At 35.9% G+C, this 14,586-nt stretch overlaps 1 non-coding gene across 1 annotated transcript; it reads right to left on the bottom strand.

Annotated features, from left to right (window-relative positions):
- Window positions 1-11,702: 11,702 nt before the first annotated feature.
- TRNAE-UUC (transfer RNA glutamic acid (anticodon UUC)) lies at window positions 11,703-11,775 on the bottom strand. The gene has a single exon. It is a non-coding gene; the product is annotated as a tRNA-Glu (tRNA).
- Between the last annotated feature and the right edge of the window lie 2,811 nt (window positions 11,776-14,586).

Below are 14,586 nucleotides of genomic sequence, written 5' to 3'. Positions count from 1 at the left end.
AAGAGGCAAAGGCTGACTAGTGATGTTGTCAAGGGAAAAAGCTGGGTCAGGGAGAAAGTAGAGAAGGAAGAGTTAGGAGCAAAACTTGGATCCTGTATTTACTATCCCTTGATGAAGAAAGTGGTATTGCATGTTAAGGACTAGAGACCCTAACTGCACTAATAAATCATAAATAGCTCACTCATAAAATATTTTGAATCTTACTGAATAAGGACATACTTGCTGCTTTTGCAGACTGAGCTACATAACTACTTAATACTTGAGCTGAATTCACAGAAACCAACATAGCATCATATGGAAAGAGATTCATTTAATAGGCTTCCAGTATAATATATTGTTTGTTTGTAATGTGATGCATTGTTTGAAAGAGGAAATCTTTTAATCTATACTTGATTTCTGATGTCAACAATAAATTTTTAAAGAATGACAAATAACTCCATTTGAAATAGAAAGCAAAGGCAACAAAAGCAAAATAAACAGTGTAACTACATCAAACTAAAAAGCTTCTTCACAGCATATTAAAATAGAATATTATTTTACTTTTAGGTGTATGACAAAAAGGTTCAATATTTGTATATATTGCAATATCATCATAAGTAAGTTTAGTTGACATCTGTTACCATATATAGCTACAGAATTTTTTTTTCTTATAATGAGAAACTTTAAGATCTATTCTTTCAGCAACTTTCAAATTTGTAATACAATATTATTAGCTATACATTGGTATGTGTTTAGTCTCCATGCTATACATTACATCCCACGTTTTTTTTTTATCTTATCACTGGAAGGCTGGAAGTTTATACCTTTGATTCCCTTCACCTATCTGCCCACCTCCCATCTGTGCCTCTGGTAGTGACTACCTTATTCTCTGTATTTATGTGTTTGTTCATTTTTTTTTTTTTTTTTTAGATTTCATATATGAGATCATATGTCATTTGTCTTTCTCTGTCTACCTTATTTCACTTAAAAGAATGCCTCCAAGGTCCATCTATCTTTTCACAAATGTCAAGACTATATTCATTTTTATGGCTGAATAACATCCCACATTAAATCTATAAAAAAAAAAAGTCAGACATGTCCAACTCTTTGTGATCCCTTGGGCTATACATTCCATGAAATTCTCTAGGCCAGAATACTGGAGTGGGTAGCCTTTTCCTTCTCCAGAGGATCTTCCCAACCCATGGATCTACAATAAATCTATATTGATAGATAAATACAAAGACAAACAGAAAGATAGCTTGTTATCCATTCTGAACACATAGGTTGTTGTTGTTGCTTGGCTACTGTAAATAATGCTGCAATGGACCTGGGGTACATATATCTTCAAGTTAGTATCTTTATTTTCTTCAGATAAACATTAGAAACAAAATGGTTGAATCATATGGTAGTTTTATTTTTAATTTTTTGAGGGACTTCCTTTCTGTTTCCATGATGCCTACTCTAATTTACATTCCCACCAACAGTGCCCAAGTTTTCCTTTTCTCCACATTCTCACCAAAACTTATTATTTTTTGTCTTTTTGATAATACCCATTCTAGAAGACAATAGCACCCCACTCAAGTACTCTTGCCTGGAAAATCCCATGGATGGAGGGAGGATCCTGGAATGCTGCAGTCCATGGGGCCACTGAGGGTCGGACACGACTGAGAGACTTCACTTTCACTTTTCACTTTCATGCATTGGAGAAGGAAATGGCAACCCACTCCAGTGTTCTTGCCTGGAGAATCCCAGGGATGGGGGAGCCTGGTGGGCTGCCGTCTATGGGGTCGCACAGAGTTGGACACGACTGAAGCGACTTAGCAGCAGCAGCAGGTGTGAGGTGATATCTCACTGTGGTTTTGATTTGTATTTCATTTTATAATTAATGATATTGAGTACGTTTTCATGTACCTATTGTCCATCTGCATATCTTTTTTGGGAAGAATGTCTATTCAGATTTTCTGCCCATTTTTTTAAATCAAATTGTTTTGTTTTAATATTGAGTTGTAAAATATGATTTGCAAATATTTTTTTCTCCCATTCAGTCTTTTGCCTTTTCATTTCGTTGATGATTTTCTCCCTTTTTCAGTCTTTTTCATTTCATTGATGGTTTCCTTTACTATGCAGAAGTTTTTTAGTTTCATGTAGTTGCACTGTTTATTTTTGCTTTTGTTGCCTTTACACTTGGTGTCAAATACAAAAAGTCATCACCAAGATTAATATCAAGGAGATTACTGTCTATATTTTCTTCTAGGAGATTTATAGCTTCAGGGTTACATTCAAATTTTTAATTCATTATGAATTATCTTTTGTATGTGATGTTAGATAGCAGTCCAGTTTGATTCTTTTGCCTGTGACTAATTTTCCTAACATTGTTTAGTGAAGAGACTATCCTTTCTCGATTATATATTCCCGGCTCCTTTGTCATAATTGGCCAAATATATGTGGAATGAACCTTCTATTATATGATACAGGGTGCTCTTTATTGGAATACTTGATTAGAAGTCAAGTATCCTGGCAACACCTCCTGCTCTGGGCCATTAATTAGCTCTGTGACCCAGCACAAGTCAAACTTTAATTCTTTAATTACCTCCAGTGAAAAATTAGGGGATTAGGCAATTAAACAATAAGTTCTTATTCAGCTTAAAATCTATAGAATTATAAGTTCAGAGAAATTTATATTCTATAACAAATGAAAAATTTTTTACGGCAATGGTTTTAATACATTGATAGATCTGTAATGTTTATAACACTGTAATTCACTAGCCATATGTTCTGAATACAGTTTTTCCTGGGTGGAGGTGGGGGTGGGAGGTAATACAGGCTATTAGTATGTGAAAAAGATGCATGATCTTCCTTGTCAACAAGAAAGAATTGCAAATTAACATTTATTTATTTTAATTGGCATGCCCCCCAGGCATATATTTATCATTTCTAATTTGAATTAGTTTTTTAAATCTGATTTTTGACACCAACCCACCAAATTGAAACATTTAGAGAGCAATTCTTGGGAGGCCTTGATAGTATAATATGTCTATATTATGTCACACAACAGGTATAATTCCAACATATTCTGGTTACAAGGAAAGCCTCATGAGGAACCCCCTAGTAAGATTTTTTTTGCTTCTAAGTTTTGTTCTTCATCATGCAGTCAAAGCCAAAACACAAACAAGGGGTACGATAAAGGAAAACTGCATGGCATATTTGACACCAGACCTAAACTGCAATTTATGCAAATTAGAAAATCCTGATGTATAATCAAGGCTTTGCCTGTTTGTCCATTCACTACACAAAGCACACTGACCATAGTAGTCAGTGAAGTTTATCTTAATGCATTAATGAACAAAATTATAAATAAGTGATAATAGATGACTAAGGGAAGAAGCATCATTAGATTCGTTTAGACTTCTCCCTTTACAGTCCATAATCCATCTGTAAAATTCTGAAGTACATTGCTTTACTGTACAGAAATGTCTTAGCTTAAGGTAAAAATTGTTATGTTTCTTTTCATAGTATAACATGATAGCTAAAAGTATATACTCTTAGTTTCCTAACAAATTCACATTAAAGTTTATTACAGAAGCCTAAAAATAAAAAATAAATCAAACACAAGCAAAACAAAAAAGAGACATTTGCTGAACTTAGCAGTTGTGATCAGTTCAGTTCAGTTCAGTCGCTCAGTCGTGTCAGACTCTTGGTGACCCCATGGACTACAGCATGCCAGGATTCCCTGTCCATCACCAACTCCCAGAGTTTACTCAAACTCATGTCCATTGAGTCTGTGATACCATCCAACCATCTCATCCTCTGTTATCCCCTTCTCCTCCTGCCCTCAATCATTCCCAGGATCAGGGTCTTTTCCAAGGAGACAGTTCCTCATGTCAGGTGGCCGAAGTGTTGGAGTTTCAGCTTCAGCATCAGTCCTTCCAAAGAACACCTAGAACTGATCTCCTTTAGAATGGACTGGTTGGATCTCCTTGCAGTCCCAGGGACTCTCAAGAGTCTTCTCCAACACCACAGTTTAAAAGCATCAGTTCTTCGGTGCTCAGTTTCCTTATAGTCCAACTCTCACATCTATATATGACTACTGGAAAAACCAACGCTTTGACTAAACGGATCTTTGTTGACAAAGTAATGTCTGTGCTTTTTAATATGCTGTCTAGGTTGGTCATAGCTTTCCTTCCAAGGAACAAGTGTCTTTTAATTTCATGGCTGCGGTCACCATCCACGGTGATTTTGAAGCCCCTCAAAATAAAGTCTGTCACTGTTTCCACTGTTTCCCTATCTATTTTCCATGAATTGATGGGAGCAGATACCATGATCTTAGTTTTTTGAATGTTGAGCTTTAAGCCAACTTTTTCACTCTCCTCTTTCACTTTCATCAAGAGGTTCTTTAGTTCTTCACTTTCTGCCATAAGGGTGGTGTCATCTGCATATCTCAGGTTATTGATGTTTCTCCCGGCAATCTTGTTTCCAGCTTGTGCTTCATCCAGTCCAGCATTTCACATGATGTACTCTGCATGTAAGTTAAATAAGTAGGGTGACAATATACAGCCTTGATGGACTCCATTTCCTATTTGGAACCAGTCTGTTGTTCCATGTCCAGTTCTAACTGTTGCTTCTTGACCTGCATAACAGATTTCTCAAGAGGCAGGTCAGGTGGTCTGGTATTCCCATCTCTTCAAGAATTTTCCAGTTTGTTGTGATCCACACAGTCAAAGGCTTTGGCATAGTGAAAAAAAAGGCTTTGGTGGTTGTGATAATGGAGAGGAATGGATAGAAGTGCTTTTGAAACCCACCAATATATTTTTTTACTATCAGTTCTTAATTACAAGCACTTAGAATGTCAGAGTAGTCTACATGTAAATAATGCTGATGACACCACCCTTATGGCAGAAAATGAAGAGGAACTAAAAAGCCTCTTGATGAAAGAGGAGAGTGAAAAAGTTGGCTTAAAGCTCAACATTCAGAAAAAAAAAAAAAGATCATGGCATCTGGTCCCATCACTTCATGGGAAATAGATGGGGAAACAGTGGAAACAGTGTCAGACTTTATTTCTTTGGGCTCCAAAATCACTGAAGACAGTGACTGCAGCCATGAAATTAAAAGATGCTTACTCCTTGGAAGGAAAGTTATAACCAACCTAGATAGCATATTCAAAACCAGAGACATTTGGACCTTTGCCAACAAAGGTCCGTCTAGTTAAGGCTCTGGTTTTTCCAGTAGTCATTATGGATGTAAGAGTTGGACTGTGAAGAAAGCTGAGCACCAAATAATTGATGCTTTTGAACTGTGATGTTGGAGAAGACTCTTGGAAGTCCCTTGGACTGCAAGAAGATCCAACCAGTCCATTCTAAAGGAGATCAGTCCTGGGTGTTCTTTGGAAGGAAGGATGCTAAAGCTGAAACTCCAGTACTTTGGCCACCTCATGCGAAGAGTTGACTCACTGGAAAAGACTGATGCTGGGAGGGATTGAGGGCAGGCGGAGAAGGGGACAACAGAGAATGAGATGGCTGGATGGCATCACTGACTCGATGGACGTGAGTCTGAGTGAACTCTGGGAGTTGGTGATGGACAGGGAGGCCTGACATGCTGCAATTCATGGGGTCGCAAAGAGTCAGACATGATTGAGTGACTGAACTGAACTGAATGTTCAATCTTAGTCCATTAGAATCATCATATACACTGCACAGTTGCTTTATTTCCTAGAGAAGCTTGCCTTCTTGCATTTCATTTTATTAAAAAAAATTTTTTTTTTAGTTGATTTATTTTTTTTTCTTAATTTTATTTTATTTTTAAACTTTACAATATTGTATTAGTTTTGCCAAACATCAAAATGAATCCGCCACAGGTATACCCGTGCTCCCCATCCTGAACCCTCCTCCCTCCTCCCTCCCCATACCCTCCCTCTGGGTCGTCCCAGTGCACCAGCCTCAAGCATCCTTAGAGCATTAGCACACACACACACACACACATATTCACAGACATATTGTAGAATAAGTTATTTTAGTCTCAGCAGAAGTTCCCCCTGGAGGAAGGCATGGTAACTCACTCCAATATTCTTGCCTGGAGAATCCCATGGACATAGAAGCCTAGCAGGCTACAGTGCATAGGGTTACAAAGAGTTGGGCACGACTGAAACAACACAGCACACGCACAGGTGCCACATTCTCTACAGAACCTTGGTGGACTCCTTAAGACTGAAATTGACTGTTTTAGGAGAACAAGGCACTCAGAGCTACCATGATGGCTCATCTCCCCAGTTTTGACCATGAGCTTTCTCCCTTTTGTAACCCCAGTGCTAAGAACAAACATAGCCCATAGATCTGTTCAGTAAATATTTTAAAATGAATAAATGACATCATAGGTGGACAAAAGTGATACAGGACATGGCTAAAAATTTCTCTATGGACTTAAGGCAATGCATCCCATGATCACATAAATACTTACTATTAAAAATTGTCAAAAGAAAATAATACTGGTGATTACACTCTTCATTAACACCATGTACAAGATTTGCATAATGCTTATGCCTGAAGTTTAATATGATTTTAAGACATATATTAGGAAAGAAAATTTTTAATATCGGCCTAACTATTTTAATGAACTGCATTTTATAATTGGAGTGGTCTTAAAAATTATTACTTTAAAGGTTGAGAGACAAAGGTAAACTAAAAAAAAGAAAAAAGTGGATCCCATGAGAACTTAGTAAGAGAAGTTTAGTGATTAGATATTCTCATGGAAGAAATAGAGAATTTTTAATATCACACTTTTGATTAAGACATGAGTTTTATGTCTTTACACAGTCTCTAAAATTCATCTGTAAAAATTTAAATAATCTAATGTAATTATTAATTTTTTACAAAAAGTTATTCATAAAGTGGATCCACTGAATTAATATTCCAATAAGTACATAACTAACCTCTAGGATTTAAAAATGGAGTTTGGTCATGCTTTCAGTGAGAAGTTTATTTTAATTTAAAATACTATGGTTTACTTTTTTGAAGAAATATAATTTTGAGTAGCTTAGAATTATTTCATACCATTTGAAGAAATCTTGAAATGTGTGTGAAATATCTACAGTTTATAACTTTTCCTATATTCTTACATATTTCAGTTTGTATAGAACTTTCTACCTTAAAATTACTTCAAAGAAAAAATGGTCTACTTCAAACTGCTTTCTTCAAAAATACAGATAGAATTGTGATAGCTGGTATGAGCAGTTTTGCTTTCTAGAATCCAATTTTAGAGTTGAAGATGGAATGAGGTGGGATGCCATCTGTCCCTTTTCTTACATTCAGAGCTTAAATAAATACTGTATCATTTTCAAGACTAATGATTCCTCATAAAGCATATTTGTCCACTGTGAGAAGAGTGGGGCATTCCATTTGGGAAGCAGATTGATGGCCAGTCAGCAGAGAGCAATTTCAGCTAGTAAAAGCACTTGGATAAGTTTTGCTCATATCATCCCTGTTCTTTTTGTTTGTTTTATTTTCCCTATGACATAAAGGGTCCTGTACTTTAAGTTATTTATCACTTCCACGGATTGGTTTATGTACTATTTATCTTAGCTATTCTATTTTTCATTTTTACCTTGTCTAAGGCCTTAGAGAAAATAATCTTTCACACACAACATGTGGTATTCTTTCTCAAATGACTCTTTGGGGATTTTGCAATGAAGTTGTATTTTTATGTATTCCGTATTTTGCCATGATATGTTCTTCATATGTCTGTCCTTAAGGCAGGTTTTATTTCCTTTAGTTAAGAATATCATTTCCACTTCTCTTCACAATACTTATTTATAAGGCAGTTGTTAATTTAAGAGAAAAAAGAATTTAGAATATTTGCTAAATCCTCTTTTAATAGAAAGTAGTGTGCTTAGAAATACATAAAATTATGAAGATAATTCTTTTGACACATCTGACCTCATCTTTATTCACATGAGAAAGTGATCTAATGAAATTCTAAGCTGATGTGCCAAGTGAGTTTCTATTATCAGTAAATCTTTGCTAGTATTGTTACTTTCTTCTAAAAATATAAAATAACTTATACATGGAATTCCCGGAGAAGGCAATGGCACCCCACTCCGGTACTCTTGCCTGGAGAATCCCATGGACAGAGGAGCCTGGTAGGCTGCAGTCCATGGGGTCGCTAGGAGTCGGACACGACTGAGCGACTTCACTTTCACTTTTCACTTTCATGCACTGGAGAAGGAAATGGCAACCCACTCCAGTGTTCTTGCCTGGAGAATCCCAGGGACGGGGGAGCGTGGTGCGCTGCCGTCTATGGGGTCGCACAGAGTCGGACACGACTGAAGCGACTTAGCAGCAGCAGCATACATGGAATTTATAGAAACTTCTATAAAAATGTAGAGTCTAGGGCAAGCTCCCTACAGTAAATTCTTAATCAAGTGGAAGTGTTAGTCACTCAGTCATGTCTGACTTTTTGTGACCCCATGGACTGTAGCCCAACAGGCTCCTCTGGACATGGAATTCTCCAGGCAAGAATACTGGAGTGGGTAGCCATTCCCTTCACCAGGGATCTTTCCAACCCAGGGATCGAACCTGGGTCTTCTGAATTTCAGGCAGGTTCTTTTACCATCTGAAACATCAGGAAAGCCCAATCAAGTGGAAGTATACTATGATTTTTGGATGGACTCTCAATAAGGTAAAACATTACTTTAAATTCATGATAATTAGGATGAAAAGAAGTTAACAGACACATATGAATGCATATATAAATATGTATAGTATACAAATATTGAAATTTCAAATCCCAGAACAGGTTAATATTTTTAATGTAAGTAAGACTAAACCAGAGAACTAATTATTTTCTGCATTGACATTGACACAGAAGCATCTAAGTGTTTATTTGATGCACTTGTTGCCTAACAGATTATCTTTTTACCTCTTTCAATGCATGAGGTTCACTTTGCACTTAAAAATATTGTTTTACAAAAGAACACCCATTTGTATTCATACATGTAATGTTTAATAAAACAGAAAATATAATTTACCCCCTAAAAATGGCAACTATAATGATGAGTCAGTATCTTTCCCTACTATAAGCACAATGAAATATTGGATTAAAATATTTATATGTAAAAAATTATCTGGTTGAATGCAAACCAAAATGAAAAGTCATGAAATCTTCATCAAAGAAAAGGGTACTGAAACCTTGGTATCAGAAGATCAAGCCAAAAGTCTCACATGATCATCAGCATTGGAGTTAAGCCTTAGAAGCTGCAATGTGAATGTCCTTAGAGACACAGCCAATGTGTCTTTAGTTAAATCCATTATCAAAATGACATGCAAATGTACTTTCCACATAAATCTTGGAGTCAAGGACTTCCCAGTTGGTGCTAGTGGTAAAGAATCTGCCTACCAATGCAGGAGATGTAAGAGATGTAAGATCAATATTTGATCCCTAGGTAGAGAAGATCCCCTAGAGAAAGACATGGCAACCCACTCCAGTCTTCTTGGCTGGATAATCCCAAGGGCAGAAGAATCGGACATGACTGAAGCAACTTATATGCACACACACACGCTTGGAGTCAAAGACAGCTAATGTGTCTTTAAAGGAGAAAACTGGAAAAACTCTGCTAACGATTATGGTATGGATATTGACTCTGGCCTAGGGTGTGAGTTTGTATCATGATTAAAACTGCATTTTAAATTCTCAGTGTCTTCAGCTTTGGATATTAATATGAAAACTGAAGATAAAGAACATGAAAACAAGAAAAATACTTTTCTAGATTGAAAAACACAGCAATTAAAGATAATGTACAAATCTTGAGTTGCCCTTGACTTAAGGGGAGGGAAACATTTTGCAACAATGTGAAAAATTCTAGACTAGATACTGTTTGATGTTACGGAATTATTGGTAGTTCTCTAAGGTCTGATAACATGGCATTGTGGTTGCAGGATAATATTCTTATACTTGGGAGCTATGAGCTGAATCATTTGGTAGTGATGTATCCTAAGCAAAGACAGTTTGACTTTAAAAAAATAATTAGTGTGACTCAACACTTTAAAGGAAAGAGAAAAGCATGTGTTCATCTCAATATTCAAATTTGAAAGGCTTATATCAGTCATGATTTCAAAAATAATTTCATAGCACAAAAGATATAGAATAAAACAAAAATTATTATTCAGCCCATCAACAATTAATATTCAAGTATCTTGACTATATAAAAATCAAGAATAAAGAAAAGGTAAAAGCTAGTTCATAAATATAAAAATATGGGAGGGGCTATGACATATAGAGCATACTTTTTTTAATTTACTATTTCCACATTCTCCAAAGGGGGGGAAAAATTATCCATACTAATTGTAACTAAGGTGATCCTTAGCATCTCTGAAACAGGAGGACACTAGAAACCACACGCCATTTGCAACCTTGGATAACTTATCTAACCTTTGAAAGCTTCAGGAGCCTAATGATAAGTAAACAATAAAATTTAAACTCTTGAACTCACTCAAAAACATTTGCTTTATGAAGGACAAATTCCCATCCCTTGAGATTATGAGGTATACAGGCACTCAATGAATATTTGTTAAACAAATTAATAATAGTATTAACAAATAAGGCACTATAAGGATTCAAATAAAAGAGATAATACCCAAAAGCACTAAATACAAGCCTTAGTATATATAAGCATTCAAAATCAAAAATTGTAGTTAACATCATCATCATTATTTTCTATTACTATTATTATAAGTAATGTAATTAATACCTTCACATCCAAGGAGATATAATTATTCTCTCAAGCTTTGATAAGACTTTGCAACATACCAATTCCAGTGGACTGGGAATGTTTGCTCCTGAGACAAAACCTCTGAGCAAATTATAATGGAGTGAATTTTCTCAAGTGTACTAACAATACTGGTGGCTGAGACTGATCATGAAATCTTTGTTGAATTCTGAGATTGAGTGATATTAGTAATGAGAAGGTATTTTAAGTATTTTTAATCTAACAACTTATATACATTTGACAATATGCTGATAATTTTGTCCAACTCGGGTGTTTGTATATACTAGAGCCTCTGGGAATATTCTTTATACATAAATTTTGAAGCTTAGTAATTTTCTTACAAGTGAAAAATCATCCAAATATCTGGATAAACCCCAGGCTCTGAAGACCACTTATACTAGTCCACAGAGAAGAAGGTTTATTTTTTAATGTATCTTTTTGGTAACAGAGCTGCCACCCTTCAGGAACAGAAGTGATATGCTTTCTAACTATTTTTCTGTACTAAACTGACTTACTGTAATCAGTAATTTTAAGTTATAAGATATAATATCCAAGAAAAATGCAGATGCTTTCTTGTAGATTAAATTCTGAGAATGACAGCCTAGTAAAATCAACTACCTAATGAAATATTCAGATTGACATTTTATTTTACTGTATTTATAAGGGATATAAACAATATGACCTTTAAATGTTATACGTTTTCTTCTTTAGTTGAAAAAATGCCACATTCAATATAGATTTGCAGTTTTAACACTATATATGAGAATCTATAAAAAGCAACCATAAAAGCTTGAATAGTGTATAATAGGTTGCCTATTATAAGCAACTCAAACAGATAAACACAATTTTGACTGAAGTGTATGATTAATAGCAGTCTTAGTCTGTAGAACAGAAAATAAAATAGGAATATTTCACCTCTACTGTAACTGTACTTTTTTTTTTTTTGAACACACAGCCTGTGGGATCTTAGTTTCCCAACCAGGGATTGAACCTGGGCCCTCGGCAGTGAAAGTGCAAAGTCCTAACCACTGGACTGCCAGGGAATTCCCTGGACTTTTTAAAGCATAAGAATTTTTGTAAAGGATGATGATGATACTAATAATAACAAAATGATCTCTCGCTTGTATGGATTGCTTGCTAATTACTAGGTATTTTTATTTTCTTATATAAATTATCACATTTAATCTCACAATAACCCTATAATATAAAACTATTATCATTTTATAGATGATGAAAAAAGCACAAGACTCAGATCTTGAGCTTGTGCTACAAAAGATGTTTTGCGATAATATGTGATACTATGATCAATCAAATATTTCTGAATATTTCTTCTATATATAAAGTCTCAGATATACTAATCAATAGATGTGTTAACATGGCAAGTTGCTATTCTCCATATGCTCAAATCAAAGCTAAATCAATATCAGGTATCACAGTCCTACCTTCATATAATCTGCCTAGAGATCTCCTGCTCAGTTACCTCCAGCATCAGCATTAGTGGGTTTGGGCTCATCTTGTTCTTGAGGTAATTCTGACAGGGGCAGTGATTAGATTAAAGCTTCAGATTTAATTCCACCCTCTTCTTTCCCCTGTATTCTGGTGTGACTTGAGTCAGGCTTTCCAAATCTGAACTCAGGCAACCCTGCTAGGTTTTTACTAAGAACCAGAGCCAGGTACATCTGCAGGAATTATTCTTGAGCGCTCACATTTATCAAAGCTCACCTGGTCTTCTTTCTCTGATGCCATGCTTGCCCAAACATAAAAATTGTAATCCTTTTGCTTTCATCCATTTATTCAGCCTGGTTCTTCTATCCCCTTTTATGGCAGGAGTTGTGTTCTGATTATTTTTTGATGATAATTGGCTTCTCTAAGGTTGTCTTGTCTTGTATCTTCAATGTCACAGGCTACTGACCTACTCTATTCCCATTTAGAAATGCTAGTACCAGCCATTGCTTGAATCTTATCTGAGCATTCTACATACTCTGAACTTTGAGTCTACCCATTCAACTCTACACAGTCTGGAGTCAGTTGCACTTTTTTCTTATTACCTTTCTAGTCTTAAAGGGCAGTTGTACTACTTCCTGGTTTTGGAATCCCTCTATCTTGTCTCATACCCCTATGTCTAAATGTAATCAGCCCCCCAATAACTATGATACTAAACCAAATGTAACAATTTATAAGTGTCTACACATTGTTAAGGGTCTTCAGAGATTAAATAAAATTTTTTTTCATTGTAAAAAGCAATGAGAGTGCAATCGATGAAATGTGTGGTACACGTTTTAGAATTTTGTGACAAGCAGAGGTGGTGAATGGCATGCTAGTAGAGGAATAGCCTCTGGCAACTGTATAGAACAACCAAAGTCTGTTAACAGTGCTGACCCGAGGAAATCCCTGGCGGTTCTGTGGTTAAGAAGCTGCTTCCAAAGCAGGGGACATGAGCTCCATTCCTGCTGGGGAACTAAGATCCTACCTGCTGCTAAGTTGCTTCAGTCGTGTCCGACTCTGTGCGACCCCATAGGCGGTAGCCCACCAGGCTCCGCCGTCCATGGGATTCTCCAGGCAAGAACACTGGAGTGGGTTGCCGTTTCCTTCTAAGGGACAATTAAGCCTGAGTGTTACAAAGAAAGGTCCTGCATGAAGCAACAAAGATCTCATGTGCCCCAACAAAGATCCAAGGCAGCCAAATAACTGAATGCTTTTTTTATAAAAAGCAATATTGACGTGAAACAAACAGATTGCCATATATGTCTCTGGCAAAGATGGGCTCATTTCAGATCAGCAGAAAATTGCAATCAAGGGGCTGAAATCATGGTGAGCCATGTGCAAGTTCCTGCAAAACAAGTGAAGGAGGACCCTTTTATAGAGGGGAAAAGGAAGCTGGGAAGGCTCCAGTGAACAAAAAGTTCATGGCTTTTCACTGGAGAGTCCTTCCAGTAAAGAAGAAACTTTTTTCTTCCTCTTAGCCTCTGCTGTAAACCCAGGGCATGAGAACTCCCCCTGCTGGTCTCCCAATTTTGTTTAATTGAATTTTCTGTTTATTATTATTTTTTTTTCCCAACAACAAGACAACAGGCCTAAAACAGATTTGCTTATGCTAAGCCTCACATTACCAAACCAAGACTAAAGTTAATTAGAGTTTCAGTTGTTTCAGAAATGGAATCTTGAACCAGTCAGTCAAGACTCACCCAATCAGTGCTATTAATAGTTGGGTAATCTCCTTTCCATTCCCTAAAGGAAAGTAATCTTGTAACAACCAGTTGACTTTCTTTTTTTTTCCCAGTATAACTTCCTTTTTCCTGCCCCCTTCTAAAAATTCTTTCCTTGTTTACAGCTTCTCAGAACTCCTTTCTATCTACTGGATTTGATGCTTCTCTATTCATGAATCACTGAATAACGCCAATAAAATATTTAAAATGGACTCAGTTGGTTTCTTTATTTTAACAAGTCCAAATCATATACCACAATTAAATAGTTCAATTTAGTTTCTCTTTGTGGTATATGGGACAGAGTAATATGAGGCAAATCTAAAAAGGCAGACTAAAATCATATTGGGAAGGATCTTGAATTCCAGATAGATGAGTGTGTATAAAATATTTTACACAGCACAAATTAATGAGAAACTTTGGTTACTCTTTATTTCACTTTCTCCATCTCTTTATCTTTTAGAAGTTAATATAAAGAGAATTAGGGCAGAAAAATATTAGAAGCTGTAAATACAGTTAGGAGACAATTGCAACAACACAAGCAAGATGAAAATTTAAATAACAGCCTGAAATTAGCTGTTGATAATATAAGAAAAAATAAAGCAAAAAGTAAAAAGTTGGTATTTGAAAGAGTCTTCTTGTTTCAAGAAC

The sequence above is a fragment of the Bubalus kerabau genome, chromosome 1 (genome assembly GCF_029407905.1).
Source record: "Bubalus kerabau isolate K-KA32 ecotype Philippines breed swamp buffalo chromosome 1, PCC_UOA_SB_1v2, whole genome shotgun sequence".
NCBI lineage: Eukaryota > Metazoa > Chordata > Mammalia > Artiodactyla > Bovidae > Bubalus > Bubalus kerabau.
The sequence above is the reverse complement of the archived record's forward strand: the minus strand, read 5'-3'. Positions and strand labels throughout refer to the sequence as shown.